Source organism: Oncorhynchus mykiss, chromosome 6 (genome assembly GCF_057628025.1).
Source record: "Oncorhynchus mykiss isolate SJ-2025 chromosome 6, ASM5762802v1, whole genome shotgun sequence".
Lineage (NCBI taxonomy): Eukaryota > Metazoa > Chordata > Actinopteri > Salmoniformes > Salmonidae > Oncorhynchus > Oncorhynchus mykiss.
In genome coordinates, this window is record NC_143027.1 from 17,632,329 (window position 1) to 17,648,376 (window position 16,048).

Consider the following 16,048-nt stretch of genomic DNA (forward strand, 5'->3'; position numbering starts at 1 on the left):
TAGGCTGGAAGGCGCGCAGGGGAGGTAAAAGGTACATGAGCCAAGGAAACAACAGGGCTGCAAAGTTGTCACTTGTCAGAAGAGATTTGAGCTGGTGATGTCAACCTGTGTTATGGGACACTATTTCGACTTCAATCTTAGCGTACTTTAGGTGACAATATACATTGGAAGTAATAGACTCTTATGGGCTAAACTGCCAAAGACAACTGCTTAGGAAAGGTGGGAAAGTTGTCTACCTCACTGTTGTTTTTGTGGGTGTACCAACTTTAAAATCTGTTGTCCACGTTTACATAAACAACTAGAATTTGAGAAACATCTTACAAAAATTCACAACCGGAAATTAACACAAATGTCTGTGGGGATAGAGCCAGTGAAAGCAGTGTCAACCCATGGGACACCACAGATGGTAAATCATCCTGCCGCAATGGACACAATCAATGATTACATGCATGAACGTAACTGACAAAATAAGGCCTTCCCCAAAGATCCAGAAAATCTAAGTCCTAGAGCCCGTGGTGTTACACTGTATTATTCACATGTCTCTACTTAGATAATTTGCCGAGGGACCACAACTCCCTTCACTGCCATAAAGATTTAGTAAAATAAAAAGTCTGACCATCCTGTTGTTGGAACAAGGTTAACGGCTTATTATGTTAACTGCATATTATTACGTTAAGAGAGAGGAAAAAATATGTGGAGAGAAATTATGTTGAGAGAAATAATTTTGAGAAAATGGAGAGAAAAAAAGTACTAAAATGTACTGTAGTGTCACAGTGGTAAATGTAACAAAACATTTAGAGTTCTGATTGTGTGTTTACAGGCTGATGTCATTTTGACTGTGACAGGGCTCTCAAGTGGTTACATTAGTTACATTATACTGATAAAGGATTAGAGTGTGTGACATAAAGTACAGCCAAGGCAATCAACCTCCTTCCAGTTCTCTGCTGCCAATGACGAACGAACTGCAAAAATCACTAAAGCTGGAGACTCTTACCTCCCTCACTAGCTTTAAGCACCAGCTGTCAGAGCAGCTCACAGATCACTGCACCTGTACATAGCCCATCTGTAAATAGCCCATCCAATCTACCTCATCCCCATACTGTATTTATTTATTTATCTTGCTCCTTTGCACCCCAGTATCTCTACTTGCACATTCATCTTCTGCACATTCTACCATTCCCGTGTTTAATTGCTATATTGTAATTACTTCACCACCCTGGCCTATTTATTGCCTTACCTCTCTTATCCTACATTTGCACATGCTGTATATAGATTTTCCTACTCTATTATTGATTGTATGTTTGTTTATTCCATGTGTAACTCTTTGTTGTTGTATGTGTCGAACTGCTTTGCTTTATCTTGGCCAGGTCGCAGTTGCAAATGAGAACTTGTTCTCGAGTAGCCTGCCTGGTTAAATAAAGGTGAAATAAATAAACAAAATAAAAAACCAGGGCCCATATTCATAAAGGGTCTTAGAGCAGGAGTGCATAGACTGGGGGGACTTTATCCTAGATCAGCACTCCTAGTCTGAGATGCTTTAATAATATAGATCCAGATCACTGGTTCCCCCTACACAAGTAAAGTCACCACTGTTTGCATCAGAAAAGGATGTCCCAGTAAACAACTCCCTGTTCAGAGAACACAGTGATGACATTCCCTCTCGTGCCTTTGTCCAGGAATAATGGGGAAACGGTGGGATTTGACCATTGAACCACGGTTCCATCAACACATATTGATCTTTACACATTTGTTGTAATGGAGATGTTTGTGGAGTATCTACAAATCCTGGACACTCCAGTAGGTAGACATCGGTGTCTGCTCTGACCATTGAAGATGAAAAAAGAGGTGAGTGACCGGACATCTCTAGACTCTATCTGTACACCCAACTAGACATTACAAGATGCTATCATGACATTATACTCCTATTCGTACTCAATTATGAAAAAGACAAAGACACAAAAAATAGTTATAAAAAGTGACAGCCACTAGTCCATCCATTCTACTGTTCTAAAATGGTTCAGCGAGAGCAAAGATGGATTACTTCAGGACTGGCAATGAACTGCAGGGGCGACTCTTAGACAGGCTTGATCTACATTTTCTCCTGCCGATTCAATCCCTCTTCAATTTAACATGGCAGATAATGACGCTTCTCTGAGAGACTGTTACATGGACCTAACATCTGAAAGTTGCTTCAGTTCCTCTGTCCCAGTGCTATCGTATTGGGAGATCACACACCCTCCATCTTTCAGCTTTAGAGAAATCAATGGCGTTGACCTTTGTGTGACCCGGGTCAAGGCGAGGTCAGTACAGGTGCATCAAAGCAGGGACCGATTGACTGAAAAACAGCTTCTATCTCAAGGTCATCAGACTGTTAAACAGCCACCACTAACATTGAGTGGCTGCTGCCAACATACTGACTCAACTCCAGCCACTTTAATAATGGGAATTGATGTAGAATATATCACTAGCCACTTTAAACAATGCTACTTAATATAATGTTTACATACCCTACATTACTCATGTCATATGTATATACTGTACTCGATACCATCTACTGCATCTTGCCTATGCCGTTCTGTACCATCACTCATTCATATATCTTTATGTACATATTCTTTATCCCTTTACACTTGTGTATATAAGGTAGTAGTTTTGGAATCGTTAGGTTAGATTACTCGTTGGTTATTACTGCATTGTCGGAACTAGAAGCACAAGCATTTCGCTACACTCGCATTAACATCTGCTAACCATGTGTATGTGACAAATAAATTTGATTTGATTAGTCAAAGGGTTGATGATTAGTTGACAAGTTAAATCAGCTGTGCTAGCTCTGGAATAGTTCAAATACATTGAACAGTTGGGGTCCCTGAGGAGAGGTTTGAAAACAACTGGCTTAGAGGGTAAGATGAGAAAGTCTCCATCTCATTCACCAGTGATGTCAGAGTTGTGGGTTCGATTCCCACGGGGTCCAGTACGAAAATGTATGCACTCACGACTGTCAGTCGCTCTTTAGAACAGCATCTGCTAAATAGCTTCCCGAGTGGCGCAGCGGTCTTAAGGCACTACATCGCAGTGCTCGCTGTGTCACTACAGATCCTGGTTCGATTCCAGGCTGTGTCGCAGGTTAGCAGAAAATAGAAGCATTGTACTGTGATTGGCTCAGTATTGCACTGTGATTGGCTAAGTGTTCTGTCACTGGATAACATCAAGAATGTGAGGTCTTTGGGTCCTGCCATAGACTTAGATTAGAAGTGCCCTTCCAAGAAGGCTCAAGGTCATTGGCCACAGATAAAAGGATGTCGAATCACGTTATATGTACAGTAGCTTTGATTGGACTGATCATGTCAACATCTTACTTTCAAAATCTTAGCTAGCAGTCATCATCATCAATAAAGTAGACAATCTACTGGAAAATTATTTTTAATCTTTGTCATATAAAGATAAATAATGAAGATCAATTATAGACAAAACGTATCGTTGCTCATCGGCCATTGGACATACATATTACACAAGTTGTAAATTGCAAATTCAACAATGAGTTGTTTGGAAAGAATCAGTGACAGTGGCTAACTGCAAGCATTGCAATGTCGGAATAAACGTGCTCAGACTGGGAAAATACGTTTTGAGCGGTCATCCAGCTCGGAATTGTAAATCTTTCTCTTTCTTTGAAGACAAAGTTTGCCAACGAAGGACCGCCGCGCACAACTAGGTGAGTCTAAAAATGTCTTATATTCTGCTGCATAAATGATGTAATATGCCAGGGAGATATGGTCAGCCATATCAACTATGTTTTTTTAAAAGATAGTAAACGAGGCCGAATGAATTGTTTCGTTGCCAGACAAGGCTCCGCTGATAGCAAGGTGTAGCAGTGGTAAGGATTCACTCCATTGTGTAGGCCCTAACAGTTTGTGGGCACCACACCGTTGGATTGGATTAAATGTATTTTTTAGTGTTGTGTAGTGGCTTTGCTGCTGGCATGTATCTAAAGAAATTGGGTGAGTTTGCCCCACCAACTTGTACATGCTAAAATCACCACTGATTGTGTCAAAGAAGCAGTGTGGCTTGGTGGGGTCGTGTTTCGGAGGACACATGGCTCTTGACCTTCGCCTCTCCAGAGTCCGTACAGGTGTTGCAGCGATGGGACAAGACTGTAACTACCAAATGCATATCACAAACATTGGGGAGAAAAAAATAGTAAAATAATAAGTAATACACAAAATTAAAATTAAAAAAGAGCATCTGCTAAATTACTAAAATGTATTTTTGACCAGGGCCCATAGGGCATAAGGGCATAGTGCAGGGTTGACCAAGTTGGAGATAACTTTTGGTCTGTTTTTCACTCTTATCCTTTGTGCATTCCTGTTTCTCTGCACTGTGGATCTTTAAGTGGTGTAAAGGTGATAAGAGAATTATGTTCTTAAGGTACATAACCCAATTTAATTATATTACTCAGTCTGCAAACCAGAATTTGTAAGATCCTGGTCGAATGAAACAGACGGAGGCCCAGCTAAATAGTCAAAAAGGTTTATTCACGGGAACGTTCTGGCATGCACAGTACAAAGACCTTCATTTCATACTGACTTCTCACGCCCACACATTCACACGCACACACATACACACAAAGACGCACACACATACACACAAACAGACGCACACACTGTCTGTCTCACTACCCAGCCGACAGAGATAGTGACCTTGTCCTTGAGAGGTACTCCCCGTTCTCTCCCAAATCTCTAGTCAGGTCGGCACCAAGCTCAGACAGTCTGTGTTTAAAATACCATAAAGGCATATTGTTTTACCCTAATTCTGACTAGGACTACACATTTATTGATTATGATTTTATACATTCTAATCAATCAATTCCATACAATGATATGTCTCAGGGCGGAATATTTGAATCATTCAATTAACAGATAATTCTCAACTAACAAAAGGATATCGTCACAGCTGAGCTGAATTCAGTGCTGTATAGTCAGGTTGTTCATACTAGCAACTCGCATGCCCCTGTATTTTTCAGCCATCTATCTCCTGTGTTTGATGGGTGAAAAATCCACTTGTCAAGTGGCGTGTATTCATAGATGCCAAGGAAAGCCAGACTTCCCCAAAAAATTTACCAATCTTTTTTTTTAAACTTAAAATAATATATCTTTCATCTGTCTGTGTTTCATAATTTTCCTTTAATTCACAAGAGGCGGACTGTATCTCACAGGAGAAAGCATCCGAGCGAGTGAAACAGCGCCCCTCTGTCTCTATGTGTAGGCTATCTATCTGATGCTGTCTGATCCAAATGAGTATGACATTGTTGCCACACACAGCATTGCAGACCATTGCAGCCAGCGAGCATCTGGCATCTCTTGACAAAAAAAATATGAAAAATGTGCCAATCAGCATTGAGCTAAACCGAGCGAGCTCAACTGTGAATGGTCCTGGTGCACCAAAAAATAGTGTCAAGGGAAGCCAGCTTGGATTTGGCGTCACTCCTATCAAATCCCATTGAGAGCATATAGTCGTTGACAGAAAAACTAGAATTGTTGAATCTCATTGTGTTGTTGTCCTCCGGTGGCTAGCTAGCCAGCTAGCAAACATTGTCCCTTTTCTAAATTAGCCATGGATGGAGATAGGGATTTGGACTTGTGGTTTTACTTAATTCTCTGTTCTGATCCAACCATTAATTCAAACTCTGTTGAACCCCTGGCCTGAGAGGATGGAAGTTCAATATGTAGCTAGATGTAAAAGTCTATCGTTAACTAGCTAATGTTGCCCATGAATGGAAGTTAGGCTAGTGAGCAAGCATTTTAGCCTAGGACAGGTAGCCTAGGACAACAAAAAATATGTGTGTACTGTTTGACAGAGTGACAGAGCGTTTTATCAACATGAAAGAGAGGAGGATGGCATTGGCGTTTCTCTACAAGTAGGGTGAGTCAACATGTTTTTCTACTTGCATGCACACACACAGAAATCAGAACATTGGACAGCCACATCAGATTTAGCTTACGTTGGTTGGACCACATTTTTTTTTGTTTTCTTTTAGTTGTCACTGTATTAGACTAAGCAGAAGTGATTTGATGATGTTGAAATGGTGCTGGAATAGTTGAGGCAACTCCTGTTTTCTTTGCCACTTGCGGTAACTATGGGTCTAAATCAATAGTTGTTTCATGGTTTAAAAATGTAGGAAACATTAACTGGCTTGATCATGCCATAGGTCATGTAACTGTCTGTTACTGTATGCTTTGTGAAATTCACTGGACAGAGGTTGCTATCCGGTTTTGTGATTAAAAACAAAGGTGTGGTTGAATTTATTCTGCTACTGTGTCTTCTTATTGTCTCGGCCTATATATCACGGTGGTACTCACAAGGTTATTAACAGGTTATAGAGGGGGGCGGGGAGGGTTGGCTTCCCCAGTGATTTTACCCATGCATCACTACTGCTTGTCACTTAAATCTCGCTGGATTGATTTTCATTTTACTCTTTCATACCCTTGCTTCTGGCAGTCTTTTCCCCCCCATGAATGTCACGCCCGCGGAAGTGTATGTAAGGTCCTATCAAACACACTCCAGTAATGGCGGAAATGGGCTCATTGAATGCATTATTTTTGTTGCATAAGAACAGTAAATCTTCATCTGGGATTTAACACATCATATCGAACCTTACATCACAAGAAAGAGAAGAATAAGACCGTTATTTTGATGGGTGTTCATTTTCTGTGGAATTTAAGAAAGTTATAGTTTAATACAGTTGTGTTTACAAATTAGACTGCCTGAAATGAAAGCAACTTCTGCAAATGAACACTCAGATTATAGTGATATTATGTCTGATCTTGTAAAGTATGTATATATATATATATATATATATATATATATATATATATATATATATATACACTGCTCCAAAAATAAAGGGAACACTAAAATAACACATCCTAGATCTGAATGACTGAAATATTCTTATTAATTTTTTTTTCTTTACATAGTTGAATGTGCTGACAACAAAATCACACACAAATGATCAATGGAAATCAAATTTATCAACCCATGGAGGTCTGGATTTGGAGTCACACTCACAATTAAAGTGGAAAACCACACTACAGGCTGATCCAACTTTGATGTAATGTCCTTAAAACAAGTCAAAATGAGGCTCAGTAGTGTGTGTGGCCTCCATGTGCCTGTATGACCTCCCTACAACGCCTGGGCATGCTCCTGATGAGGTGGCGGATGGTCTCCTGAGGGATCTCCTCCCAGACCTGGACTAAAGCATCCGCCAACTCCTGGACAGTCTGTGGTGCAACGTGGCGTTAGTGGATGGAGCGAGACATGATGTCCCAGATGTGCTCAATTGGATTCAGGTCTGGGGAAAGGGCGGCCAGTCCATAGAATCAATGCCTTCCTCTTGCAGGAACTGCTGACACACTCCAGCCACATGAGGTCTAGCATTGTCTTGCATTAGGAGGAACCCAGGGACAACCGCACCAGCATATGATCTCACAAGGGGTCTGAGGATCTCATCTCGGTACCTAATGGCAGTCAGGCTACCTCTGGCGAGCACATGGAGGGCTGTGCGGCCCCCCCAAAGAAATGCCACCCCGCATCATGACTGACCCACTGCCAAACCGGTCATGCTGGAGGATGTTGCAGGCAGCAGAACGTTCTCCACGGCGTCTCCAGACTCTGTCACGTCTGTCATGTGCTCAGTGTGAACCTGCTTTCATCTGTGAAGAGCACAGGGCGCCAGTGGCGAATTTGCCAATCTTGGTGTTCTCTGGCAAATGCCAAACGTCCTGCACGGTGTTGGGCTGTAAGCACAACCCCCACCTGTGGACGTCGGGCCCTCATACCACCCTCATGGAGTCGGTTTCTGACCGTTTGAGCAGACACATGCACATTTGTGGCCTGCTGGAGGTCATTTTGCAGGGCTCTGGCAGTGCTCCTCCTTTCACAAAGGCGGAGGTAGCGGTCCTGCTGCTGGGTTGTTGCGCTCCTACGGCCTCCTCCACGTCTCCTGATGTACTGGCCTGTCTCCTGGTAGCGCCTCCATGCTCTGGACACTACGCTGACAGAAACAGCAAACCTTCTTGCCACAGCTCGCATTGATGTGCCATCCTGGATGAGCTGCACTACCTGAGCCACTTGTGTGGGTTGTAGACTCCATCTCATGCTACCACTAGAGTGAAAGCACCGCCAGCATTCAAAAGTGACCAAAACATCAGCCAGGAAGCATAGGAACTGAGAAGTGGTCTGTGGTCACCACCTGCAGAACCACTCCTTTATTGGGGGTGTCTTGCTAATTGCCTATAATTTCCACCTGTTGTCTATTCCATTTGCACAACAGCATGTGCAATTTATTGTCAATCAGTGTTGCTTCCTAAGTGGACAGTTTGATTTCACAGAAGTGTGATTGACTTGGAGTTACATTGCGTTGTTTAAGTGTTCCCTTTATTTTTTTGAGCAGTGTATATACAGTTGAAGTCGGAAGTTTACTTACACCATAGCCAAATACATTTCACCTCAGTTTGGCACAATTTCTGACATTTAATCCTCGTAAAAATGCCCTGTCTTAGATCAGTTAGGATCACCACTTTATTTTAAGAATGTGAAATGTCAGAATAATAGTAGAGAGAATTATTTATTTAAGCTTTTATTTATTTCATCACATTCCCAGTGGGTCAGAAGTTTACATACACTCAGTTAGCATTTGGTAGCATTGCTTTTAAATTGTTTAACTTGGGTCAAACATTTCGGGTAGCCTTCCACAAGCTTCCCACAATAAGTTGGGTGCATTTTGGCCCATTCCTCCTGACAGAGCTGGTGTAACTGAGTCAGGTTTGTAGGCCTCCTTGCTTGCAAGGTGTAACTGAGGTCAGGGCTTTGTGATGGCCACTCCAATACCTTGACTTTGTTGCCCTTAAGCCATTTTGTCACAACTTTGGAAGTATGCTTGGGGTCATTGGCCATTCGGAAGACCCATTTGCGACCAAGCTTTAACTTCTTGACTGATGTCTTGAGATGTTGCTTCAATATATCCACATAATTTTCCTGCCTTATGATGCCCTCTATTTTGTGAAGTGCACCAGTCCCTCCTGCAGCAAAGCACCCCCACAACATGATGCTGCCACCCCCATGCTTCACAGTTGGGATGGTGTTCTTTGGCTTGCAAGCCTGCCTATTTTTCCTCCAAACATAAAGATGGTCATTATGGCCAAACAGTTCTATTTTTGTTTCATCAGACCAGAGGACATTTCTCCAAAAAGTATGATCTTTGTCCCCATGTGCAGTTGCAAACTGTAGTCTGTCTTTATAATGGCGGTTTTGGAGCAGTGGCTTCTTCCTTGCTGAGCGGTCTTTCAGGTTATGTTGATATAGGAATCGTTTTACTTTGAATATAGATACTTTTATACCTGTTTCCTCCAGCATCTTCACAAGGTCCTTTGCTGCTGTTCTGGGATTGATTTGCACTTTTCGCACCAAAGTACGTTAATCTCTAGGAGACCGAATGTGTCTCCTTCCGGAGCGGTATGACGGCTGTGTGGTCTCATGGTGTTTATACTTGTGTACTATTGTTTGTACAGAAGAACGTGGTACCTTCAGGCGTTTGGAAATTGCTCCCAAGGATGAACCAGACTTGTGGAGGTCTACAATTTTTTTTCTGAGGTCTTGGCTGATTTCTTTTCATTTTCCCATGATGTCAAGTAAAGAGGCACTGAGTCTGAAGGTAGGCCTTGAAATCCATCCACAGGTACACCTCCAATTGACTCAAATTATGTCAATTAGCCTATCAGAAGCTTCTAAAGCCATGACATAATTTTATGGAATTGTCCAAGCTGTTGAAAGGCACAGTCAATTTAGTGCATGTACTTCTGACCCACTGGAATTGTGATACAGTGAAATAATCTGTCTGTAAACAATTGTTGGAACAATTACTTGTGTCAGGCAAAAAGTAGATGTCCTAACCGACGTGCCAAAACTATAGTTTGTTAACAAGAAATTTGTGGAGTGGTTGAAAAACGAGTTTTAATGACTCCAGCAAACTTCCGATTTCAACTGTAGATAGATGTAATCTACAGCCAAGCATGTTGATGTTTTATCCGAGGGTGTCCTGCTTTTGGCACACTTGTTGAATTATACACCAGAACAGGACAACAACAGTAATTCATGAGGCAGTCTCTGGACAGTGCAGGTGAGTGCAAATAGTCCCAGCCAAGACAGAACAAGTTTTTGGTGATTGCAGCCATGGGCGACACCTGGAGGGCGGTGTAGACAATCACAAAGACAAGTGAAACAGATCAGGGTGTGACAATATGAAAATACACCCAGTGTATTTATGCAAACAGGCACATACAATTTTCTTAATTTTAACACAAAATATTTTTTAAATACCTGATACCGTTAGAAAATGTGTACAGTGCTTTCAGAAAGTATTCACACCTCCTTTACTTTGCATTCAGCATTCAGATTTTGTTGTGTTACAGCCTGAATTTAAAATGGATCAAATTGAGTTTTTTTCCCACTGGCCTACGCACAATGCCCCATATTGTCAAAGAGGAATTATGTTTTTCAAAGTGTTTACTAATTAATAAAAAAAAGAAAAACTGAAATGTCTTGCGTCAATAAGTATTCAACCCTTTGTTATGGCAAGCCTAAATAAGTTCAGGAGTAAAAATGTTATGTTGGCATACATGTTATGGGTATGTTTGTAATCATTAAGGACTGGGGAGTTTTTCAGGATAAAAAAGAAATGGAATAGAGTTAAGCACAGGCAAAATCCAAGCAGAAAACCTGGTTCAGCTTGCATTCCACCATACACTGGGAGATGAAGTCACCTTTCAGCAGGACAATAACCTAAAACACAAGGCCAAATCTGCACTGCAGTTGCTTACTAAGAACAGTGGCTGAGTTTCAGTTTTGACTTAAATCTGCTTGAAAATCTATGGCAAGACCTGAAAGGGTTGTCTAACAATGATTAACAACAAATTTGACAGCGCTTGAATAATTTTTAAAAATAATAATGGTCAAATGTTGCACAATCCAGGTGTGGAAAGCTCTTAGAGATTTACCCAGAAAGACTCACAGCTGTAATCACTGCCACATAAAATGTGGGGTATGAATACTTTCTGAAGACACTGCATATGAGTGCATTCTATGAAAAAAAAAAGTAAAATTTCACAATAAATGAACTAATGATTGAACTAATGATTTGTCAGTGCCAGTGAAATGTTTAATGTGCTATAATTCAGCCAATATCTGATGGATTTAAAAAATCCATTGTCCAACTGTTGCATTTATTAGAATTGTTTTTAAAACCGTTTAACTATTTTGATGACCTTTATTCATACAGAATAGGGAAAAATGCTGTTCACATACATATGAAATCATACTGTAAATTGAAAGAAATACATACAGGTGGTTCTTATGTCATATACTGTAGCTTCAGACAAAGACACAAAATGTTGTGAAAGTAAAGAACTGCCTTCAATGTATACAGGGAGTAATTAACCTCGCTGACCGTGTACTCCACGGCTGGAACATGAACTGAAGACGGGAGCTCGGCCCTCGTTCCGCTGCTCTGAAAAATTACTTTGATGGACTATGAAAGAAAGAAAAAGAGAGAAAAAGGGAGCGAGAGAGGGATAGAGGAAAAGGGGGAATGGGAGAGAGAGATAGATAGAAAGTGGGGAGGGGGGGGGGGGCGCGAGAGAGGGAGGGACTTGGCTGTAATGTTCTGATGATGTGAGTGTTATCATCCAGCCTTCATTCTCAGCATGGACTCTCTAATGGGAAAATCAACCTCTCTGACTCCTGTGTAATTGGATTTAACCGGGTCTCGTGCTGAATCAGAGCCCAGTGGGTAGCGCAAAGCTTGTTAAGATTGGACAAGCATTGCTGGGCTGCCGGATTGGGGAGAGAGAGGCGGGGTGCTCGGGCAGAAGTAGCCCCCTGACAACTTTTCGGAGTGGAGGGTGGATAATTGAAGTGGGCAACATCTGAACATCCATTATGTCTAACTTTACTCCAATGGTGGGAAGCAGCTTGAACTGCCACAAATAGAGGGACATTTGATATTTTGTCTCGTTTAGGTCATCGGGCCAGTGGAAACGGACACCTGTGCTTCTCCTTCCCCCTGTCTGTGTGTGTGCATGCGTACTTGCGTTGCATTCATGCATGCGTGTTTGCTGCTACAGGTTACCATGTTACTGAGGTTACCAGGTTTATGCTCCCTTGTGGTCTTTCCCTGTGAATACCCAATGCAAGGGAACACCACAAACCTGATACGACCCAACAGTCTCTTGCTGAAGTTTTTATTTTATAAGTTGTCTCTTATTTTTTCTTACAACTGTGTGTTTATAGTGTAAAGATGTAACTTTACTGATCATTATAAACTGGGTGGTTCGAGCACTGAATGCTGATTGGCTGACAGCCGTGGTATCAGACCATATACCATGGGTATGACAAAACATTTATATTTACTGCGTATGTAACCCGTTTATAATGGCAATAAGGCACCTCAGGGTTTTGTGGTATATGGCCGCGGGCTGTATCCAGGCACTCTGCATTGCGTTGTGCATAAGAACAGCCCTTAGCCGAGGTTTATTGGCCATATACCACACCCCCTTGTGCCTTATTGCTTAAATATATGATGGGAGAATATAAAGGGTCATTTTGTTCGTATTCCCAGGCCTTTTGGAGGTTATCTCGTAAACCTTGGGACATTTCTTGTCAAGCGTGTGTAGTTTTCTATGGTGAACGCGCAAAGCAAAGTTTCTTGAATCCACGATCATTGACATCTGATCAGAGAGCTCTAAGATTTAATATCAGGGTCCTTTCATTAGTCACTAAACGGACTGAAACAGAGTGATTACCTAAACTTGTCCAATAAGAAACACTTGTTATTGTATTCTGTTGCAAAACATATTGCTACATTTTTCTATGGTGTGCAAGAATGAATATGACCCAGCTTGGCATTATGAGAAAAGCATTATGTCGAGCAGGGCACTTGTAGCAGCAGTCAGAGACCCTTCTGAAATAGCGGTGACCCAGTGGAACTATACTCTGAGTAGTTTGTAATTAGCCTGCAACGTAATCAAAGATCAGTAACCAGTCCTATGCTATGCCAGCGGGGGTTGCTGTGCTGCTGGTTCGAACACACACACACACACACACACACACACGACGAGAGAGACTCGGAGGAGGATTGGATTGTGTTTCTGCATCTTTGTGTTACACCCCGTCGAGCTAGTAGACACTCAAGTAAGCACTGAATAAGATCTCCCTGTCCCTCCACCTCCATCCCCCATGGCATGAATGATAGATTAAGCAGCCGGGCCGCAGTGCCGTGAGCCTGGGTCGGTATGACTAAGGTGTGGAGGAGCAGAGCACACAGGTAGACAGGACCACCAACCCCAGTGGTAGATCCTCAGTGATGGGTCTGTAGTGGCTGCAGAGGAGAAAGGACTGTAATGTAAATACAGGATTTCTTCAGAATTAGATTTTTGCCAACTAATGGTCAGTGATTCATCTACAGGGACTGAATAGAGCATGGGAGGACATGGAGAAGCAGCACACGTGTGATATAGCTCCGGTCCAGCGAGGGTGAATGAAGAATTTGGAGCCAACCTGAATGTCCCCATCCCATTCCTGAGTTTGACTGAGAACTGACCAATACAGATTTGGAGAATGCAGGTATGATTGAATGTTCCAATGTACTGTTTGTGTTCCATTTTGTATTTTTAAAGCTAGGATGTTAGTTAACTAGTTAAAAATCTTTACAAGTAAAAAATATAAAATAACCAATATCATCCCGTTGGGGGCTCACTATCTGACCGTGTTTTTCAGAAGGGGGCATAGAGGCCCAGCCAGTGGAGTGTAGATATAGTGCTTAAGAAAGGGATGGAGGCCCACTCTGTTAGTGGGGTGTAACAAGATCTTGCTGATAAAGTGAAGAGATTGGCCGCCATGCTGCGGGGCAGAATAGAAGAATGGATGGAGGCAGGCTCATTCCATCCTTTGGAGACAGGTTTTCTTGTTTCCTGGCTGAGGAGCGGACTGCCATGGAGTTGAGTGTCTCATGATGGTCCTGTTTATTAGGGCACACAATGGAATAAAAACAAAAAAAATGTGCAACAGAAAACAAACATGCATGTTTCTTATTGGACAAGTTCAGGTAGTCCATCCCTGTTTCAGTCCATTTTCTTCCTTTTGGTGCTTAATGAATATGACCCATGTTTCACTGGGTCTTCCTAGTTAGTTTTCCCCTTCCACATCCATCTCTCACAGGGATGAGATGAGGTCACCACTGTTTCAGGCGATGTTGGTTGACACTCTAGACCAAGATGAAGGGGCATCTCTTAAGACAATTGGTCATTTGATCTGACAATGAATGGCTGATTGGGTTCCCTACGTAACCATTGTTTCCACTGTTCTTCATGGGCTTTGTATCTCCGAGTGTTTTAGGTACACAATATTTCAGTCACTTTTATCTGTTATTCAATATAGCCTAGATGGATAAAAGGCATTTGTCCATGGAATTCTGCCGTGTTCAGTAATATGAGCATGTCACCAGTCCACACAGCTGTAGTACAGTAACCTCACAGAGTCAGTGTCTTGTACACAGTTATTGCTTTACTGTGGCCATTCTTCGAGTACAGAAATTCTGCCTCACTGTATTAACAGTTCTATGAATTACTTAATACATATGATCTGTTATGGAGCTGTACAGTATCCCGTCCCATCCGTCCCTGAGCTTTGCACATCGTCTGCTTGCACTGCCTTGAGAAATGTTTGTTCCCATGAAGGAGGGCAGTGTAAAAAAAATACACCACTACCATCAAGTTGCCAGATTGATTTTGACAGCTCAAATGGTGTGCCTTCAATGATATTGTTCACCTGTCTCAATGGCTTAAAGTGGGGGAAGACTGCGGGGAGGTGGTCGTGAGGGTTATTGGTGGGGACACGGAGTGAGGGGTATTGTTTAGGAGAGGGGGTGAGATTTCGGGGGTGGGGGTAGATGGGAGGTTGGCTGACAGGTGGAAAAAACCCTCTCATCTGACCAGCCCTCTTTCCATCCATGGTGCCCGGTGTGAGAAGAGTAATGAAGTCCAAATTACAGCACAGGGTTGCTTGGAACAAGCCCCTATTGTTCACTCCCAGGGCACACTAAATGAGTGTCATAGCAAACAGCGGGACATAGACCGTTACTGCACTATTTAGTCTGCCCCGTTGTCTCAAGACGGCCCCGTTTCAGAGGATTCTCAGATCAGACAAATACTGCCCCCTCCCTCATTCCCTCCCTCCTTTGCCCTCACCCTTCCTCTGTCCAACCGCCCCCGTCCACCCTCCCCTTCTCACCCAAAAATAGGGCAAATCTCCTCTATTGTGTTTCAACTGGCCAGTGTGAAATTGACTGTGACGTTAAATGTTTTCTAATGAATAATTACTGAATGGATATGCTGGGGGAATATATGTAATGGATTGTAGACTGCATTTTAAAAACCTCCTTTTTGTCTCTGCTCCGTGGTATTTACAGGACAAAAACACTTGGCCTTTCTCAGAAGTAACAAGGGCTATGGAATGGGAGGGGAGTGTGTGGGGAGGTGGGGTTGGGTACTAAGGGCTTTGTGTCAATTAGATCCAATGGATTATCTTTTTGAAATGTTTTTTTTACAGACAGAGTTGAGAATCAAAGGAGTTCTGCCTTCTAAAGAAGGAGAAAAAAAGAAAACCTACAAAAGCTGTGAAGAAACCTTTGGTCCAAGTGTTGGTGTTGAGAATGCAAAACAGATTACTGAACATTTTCCCACTCTGCTTTTCTCAAATGTGCCGTTGTTTTCGTGTTCCCCTGTTCCATTTGCACAGGGTGAGGTTGGTGTGTTTGGTTGGTGTGAGCTGTGGTGGCCTATGGGCTGCTGGCCAACACCGCCGTACTATGTGCTCTGTAGCCAACATTAGCTTCTGTCTGTAGACTACCTCGACACAATCAGAGGGCTCTGCTCCAAAGCCCCATGAGAGCCACAGAGTCTTTGTTTCAGTAGAACTAACAGGGACTCCACTTGTGCTTTTT